This window comes from Schistocerca cancellata, chromosome 2 (genome assembly GCF_023864275.1).
Source record: "Schistocerca cancellata isolate TAMUIC-IGC-003103 chromosome 2, iqSchCanc2.1, whole genome shotgun sequence".
Taxonomy (NCBI): domain Eukaryota; kingdom Metazoa; phylum Arthropoda; class Insecta; order Orthoptera; family Acrididae; genus Schistocerca; species Schistocerca cancellata.
This window is the reverse complement of record NC_064627.1, coordinates 218,593,643-218,600,088: the sequence shown is the minus strand read 5'-3', so window position 1 is coordinate 218,600,088 and position 6,446 is coordinate 218,593,643. Positions and strand designations below refer to the sequence as shown.

General features: G+C 43.1%; 1 non-coding gene across 1 annotated transcript; it reads left to right on the top strand.

Moving 5' to 3' along the window:
- Positions 1-611: 611 nt before the first annotated feature.
- On the top strand, positions 612-684 carry Trnaa-cgc (transfer RNA alanine (anticodon CGC)). The gene has a single exon. It is a non-coding gene; the product is annotated as a tRNA-Ala (tRNA).
- Positions 685-6,446: the final 5,762 nt, after the last annotated feature.

The window sequence follows — 6,446 nt, the reverse complement described above, 5'->3', positions numbered from 1 at the left end:
TCTTTCTGGTGTATTCAGGAAGACTCCATTTTCTGGACATTTTTATTCGCAAAAAAACGAAATCGAAATGTAACGAGTAGGCACCCAAATCATGAAGTAAAGTTAATAAATTCGTTTCTCCTAGCAAAGAATATAAATAAAACCTGTCGAAAGAAGAAAAGCAATGTCATTAAGTTGTTAATACACAAAGCGAAATCATTAAATCCGAATATACTAGCCAAAAATTCAATGTTAGTTTACGTTCGTACAGATAAGATTGTGGTGCTACATTGTGTTACTGATGTAAACTTGTGAAAATACTTCTGTCACTAGGGGAAAAAAGAAAAAAATCTTCGTAAGAAAGTAGTCAGATATAAATAGAATATATCGAAGGAAGCTGAGAAATACCGTTAATTCTGTAACATACGAAGCGAAATCAGGAAATCTTTGTATCCACGCTTAGTTCTGTCACTCAAGTACCGAAAATATATCTGTCACTGAGTTAAAATAACCTCACAGAGCCATCTATCAGTTCCTTTCTGTACGAGAAAACTAACAACGTCATCTATTGGTTCTTTTGAGTACTACACCGTGATGATTTAACATGCAAATTACTAAGCCGAGCAGCACCCAGCGAGGTGGCGCAGTGGTTAGCGTACTGGACTCGCATTCGGGAGGACGACGGTTCAATCCCGTCTCCGGCCATCCTGATTTAGGTTTTCCGTGTTTTCCCTAAATCGTTTCAGGCAAATGCTGGGATGGTTCCTTTGAAAGGGCACGGCCGATTTCCTTCCCTATCCTTCCCTCACCCGAGCTTGCGCTCCGTCTCTCATGACCTCGTTGTCGACGGGACGTTAAACACTAACCACCACCACCGCTAAGCCGAGCAGACGATTTTAGAGAAAACTTTAAATTACAGTAATTTGTTCTGTGTTTAGATTTTAATGATAGAAAGCCTATGCGTTGCCCCAAGCTATGCTAAGTTACCTGTGAAATCCCCATGATCGTTCGTCAAGTAGTTTTGGAGATTAGCATGTTCAAACAGACGTACAGACGCTACAGTTTTACAGTTTTATTACTAGTAGAGCGAGTATAGATTCGGTTTGTTAGCGCTGTCACCCTTATTTTCTCTGGATATACCTCCACAACAATAAAGTATCCTGTAATATGCATTCATCCAAACGTACAAGAGAGAACACAGAGTAATGCAACAACCGTCGAATGAAACAAATATAAGAGAAAATCGAGCAGTACTGAATACGAGCTTGAGTACGGAAAGTAAAGTGGCCATTATTGTTGTCAACAAGAGGTACCGTGAGAGAACAGATCATGTTTCTTTCCAGACAAGCTTCACAGAGAGTACCGTGGAGATTTTCACTGTCGTGCACTATTCTCAGGGCAATACAGATGCAAAGCTAACTGGTGCAAGAAACCAAACTGAAGACAATAATTATGTCACGAGGCGCAGGAGACAGTGTTCCCTTATGCCAAAATATTCTGAAGATATCCCTCAACTGTCTCTGAAAGTTTATCAGTAGAGTTCTGGTTCACCCTCTATAGAGAAGTTAATAAGCTTTCTTGACGGACGGAGTTGACTGTTCTAAGTGGATTATAAAACAACAGTTAAAATAATTAAATAAACATAACACCATTGTGTGTGTGTGTATGTGTGTGTGTGTGTGTGTGTGTGTGTGGGTGTGTTTGTGCGCGTGTGTGTGGGTGTGTGCGGGTGTAACAAAATTATAGTGGATGAATCAGGATAATATTTGTTATCAGTCAACTGCTATCGGAAATAGCCATCCAAACAAACGCATTGCAGTATGAGTGTATGAATGGACTGAATGGACGAAAACAGTACACGGCTGCGGAACAGTGGCGATTTGGCGACGCCCTGATTAATGCCAGACACGGAGGCCAACTGGTAGCCAATTACGCTCTACACGAGAACGAATCCCACGCAGGCGCCGGGCACCGTGTCGCCCACTAATTGGCTCTTACGGCCGTTTTAAACCCGCCGCCGGCTAGGTTAATTACACTCGATGCGACCGCTTCTTGCCGACGAATCCGGACGCAATCCTGCGAAGAGCTCTATTGTAGTCGCGAACGTGATGCTAATGTGCAGCGCCACGGGGACTCTCTTCTGTTAACTGGGAGGTGTTTTCTCACCTAGACGGCTCCGCTCGAAAACATTTTTCAGCTTCGAAAACGCCAGAAGGAAATTTAATCCATCACAAGATGGGATCTGAAAGTCCACCTCGATATAAATTTTTTTTATATACAGAGTTTATATGCCAACTAGCTCTGCAGATGATGAAGAAATTGATGAAATGTATGATGAGATAAAAGAAATTATTCAGGTAGTGAAGGGAGATGAAAATTTAATAGTCATGGGTGACTGGAATTCAAGAGTAGGAAAAGGGAGAGAAGGAAACATAGTAGGTGAATATGGATAGGGGAAGAGAAATGAAAGAGGAAGCTGTCTGGTGGAATTTTGCACAGAGCATAACTTAATCATAGCTAACACTTGGTTCAAGAATCATAAAAGAAGGTTGTATACATGGAAGAATCCTGGAGATACAAGTAGGTATCAGATAGATTATATAATGGTAAGACAGAGATTTAGAAACCAGTTTTTAAATTGTAAGACATTTCCAGGGGCAGATGTGGACTCTGACCACAATCTATTGGTTATGAACTGTAGATTAAAATTGAAGAAACTGCAAAAAAGTGGGAATTTAAGGCGATGGGACCTGGATAAACTGACTAAACCAGACGTTGTGCCGGCCGTGTGGACGAGCGGTTCTAGGCGCTTCAGTCCGGAACCGCACTGCTGCTACGGTCGCAGGTTCGAATCCTGCCTCGGGCATGGACGTGTGTGATGTCCTTAGGTTAGTTAGGTTTAAGTAGTTCTAAGTCTAGGGGACTGATGACATCAGATGTTAAGTCCCATAGCGCTCAGAGCCATTTCAACCATTTTTTCCAGACGTTGTACAGAGTTTCGAGGAGAGCATAAGGGAACAATTGACAGAAATGGGGGAAAGAAGTACAGTAGAAGAAGAATGGGTAGCTCTGAGGGATGAAGTAGTGAAGGCAGCAGAGGATCAAATAGGTAAAAAGACGAGGGCTAGTAGAAATCCTTGGGTAACAGAAGAAATATTGAATTTAATTGATGAAAGGAGAAAATATAAAAATGCAGTCTATACAAGGGTGATATACTTGAGGACAATATTATCGAAATGGAAGAGGATGTAGATGAAGATGAAAAGGGAGATGCGATACTGCGTGAAGAGTTTGACAGAGCACTGAAAGACCTGAGTCGAAACAAGGCCCCGGGAGTAGACAACATTCCATTAGAACTACTGACGGCCTTGGGAAAGCCAGTCCTGACAAAACTCTACCATCTGATGAACAAGATGTACGAGACAGGCGAAATACCCTCAGACTTCAAGAAGAATATAATAATTCCAATACCAAAGAAACTCTCAGTTTAATAAGTCACAGCTGCAAAATACTAACACGAATTCTTTACAGACGAATGGAAAAAGTGGTAGAAGCCGACCTCGGGGAAGATCAGTTTGGATTCCGTAGAAATATTAGAACACGTGAGGCAATATTGACCTTACGACTTATCTTAGAAGAAAGAGTAAGGAAAGGCAAACCTACATTTCTAGCATTTGATGACGTAGAGAAAGCTTTTGACAATGTTGACTGGAATACTCTCTTTCAAATTCTAAAGGTGGCAGGGTAAAATACAGGGAGCGAAAGGCTATTTACAATTTGTACAGAAACCAGATGGCAGTTATAAGAGTCGAGGGGCATGAAAAGGAAGCAGTGGTTGGGAAGGGAGTGAGACAAGGTTGTAGCCTCTCCCCGATGTTATTAAATTTGTATATTGAGAAAGCCATAAAGTAAACAAAGGAAAATTCAGAGTAGGTATTAAAATCCATGGAGAAGAAATAAAAACTTTGAGGTTCGCCGATGACATTGTAATTCTGTCAGAGACAGCAAAGGACTTGGAAGAGCAGTTGAACGGAATGGACAGTGTCTTGAAAGGAGGGTATAAGATGAACGTCAACAATAGCAAAACGAGGATAATGGAATGTAGTCGAATTAAGTCGGGTGATGCTGAGGGAATTAGATTAGGAAATGAGACACTTAAAGTAGTAAAGGAGTTTTGCTATTTGGGGAGCAAAATAATTGATGATGGTCGAAGTAGAGAGGATATAAAATGTAGACTGGCAATGGCAAGGAAAGCGTTTGTGAAGAAGAGAAATTTGTTAACTTCGAGTATAGATTTAAGTGTCAGGAAGTCGTTTCTGAAAGTATTTGTATGGAGTGTGGCCACGTATGGAGGTGAAACATGGTCGATAAATAGTTTGGACAAGAAGAGAATAGAAGCTTTCGAAATGTGGTGCTACATAAGAATGCTGAAGATTATATGGGTAGATCACATAACTAATGAGGAGGTATTGGGGAGAAGAGGAGTTTGTGGCACAACTTGACAAGAAGAAGGGACTGGTTGGTAGGACTAGTTCTGAGGCATGAAGGGATCACAGATTTAGCATTGGAGGGCAGCGTGGAGGGTAAAAATGGTAGAGGGAGACCAAGAGATGAATACACTAAGCAGAATCAAAAGGATGTAGGCTGCAGTAAGTACTGGGAGATGAAGAAGCTTGCACAGGATAGAGTAGCATGGAGAGCTGCATCAAACCGGTCTCAGGACTGAAGACCACAACAACAACAACAACAAGGTGGTCGGAAATTCCCGTTACAAACTTCTAGGACATGTAGATATAGTGAGTACGTAACATTTTTAATAGGAACTCATGTCCGGAAATGTATCGTTTCCGTTCTACAACAGTTTCAATGCAGATGATTATCTTATCCACACCCACGTGAGGAATGTACTTAGGCGTGGCCCAGTACAATTGTTGCAATCCATTTGAAAAGAATACTGACTCGTTCCGTTATTACTTATGCATTTGCATTACAATGTACACCTTATGGTTTACATCAGTCGACAACAACAAGAACCCAGTATATTCGCAACGTACCGATGCATTACAACAGCGGCTCGATGTGGCGACCACCAACGTTGTTACACACATTGTACCTCCGAAGCATGTTCTGGTACTCTCTCTCCATCCCACCTGGTGTCTCTTCAGTGTCTTGTGCAGCGGCCAGAGCTTGTGCCAGCAGATCTTCCTCTGTCTCTACAGGTGTCTCATAAGTTAGGCTCTTCATACGGCCCCACAAGCAGTAGTCTATAGGGGTTAATCCCGGCGTTCGTGGCGGGCACGTGGTTGGACCACCACGACTTATACATCTTTCACCATTCCGTCTATTAAGATGTTCCGGACAGCCAGTGAAAAGTGAGGTGGTGCTCCATCATGCTGGAACCACATTTCCTGACGGACATTCAATGGCACAGCTTCCAAGAACGGGTCAATTACGTGTCGTAGGTAGACTAAATATGTGGGACCCGTGAACGTGGATGGAAGGAGGTACGGTCCAATCACATGACCAGAATACCTGCCCACACGTTAATTCCAAACCTGTATTGAAATCCCTGAACATGCGTGGCATGAGGGTTTTCGTCCGCCCAGACAAGGCTATTTCGAGCATTCAGAACACAATCCCTTGTGAACCTACATTCATCTGTGAAGGGAACTCGACGTGGAAACAGGGGCGCGTCGATGCAACGGTGCAGGAACCATGTGCAGAAAGCGACGCGTTGTGGAATGTCTGCTGGACCCACAGCGTGTACCCTTTGTAAGTGGTACGGATGTAATTGTTGCTCAAGCAGGACGTCCAAGACGGTGCTGTGACTAACAGCCATTGCACGCGCAATTGTTCGCGAACTCGTTGACGGGCTATCTTCAACGCGACACAGTACACCTTCTTCAAATTCGGGAGTGCGGCGTCGCCTGTGGAACACCACAGTCCTGTCTTCTCACGGTGAAGGTACCCGTTTCTCGTAGCCGTTGTGTAACTTGGGCAAACAGTTTGTGCGGTGGAGTGTGACGGTGCTGAAAATGTTCGTGATACAGTCGAATAGCAGCTCTTCCGTTACCTCCAGCTTCTCCATACACAAGGAGCATGTCTGTGTATTCCGCAGACGTGTACTGCACCATGTTTCCTCTATCGGAGATGCACAGGTATTGACTCGATCTCACAGCAAAGTGGACAATAAGTGACATCTGGGGATCGTTTAACGTAGTACACGTCGTCGTGTCTACCCTGTTGCATACCAGGACAGGGAACTCTGAGACGTTTCTCTTGCCATAAGCAGACTTGACGAGGTACACATCTGAATTTAAACTGTCGTAGTACGGAAACCATTCGATTCTGGACATGGGTTCCTATTGAATATGTTATGTACTCACTACCCTCTACATGTCCTAGAAATTTGTAACGGGAATTTCCGCCCACCGTGTATACACAAAATATATATCTTCGATAACCTT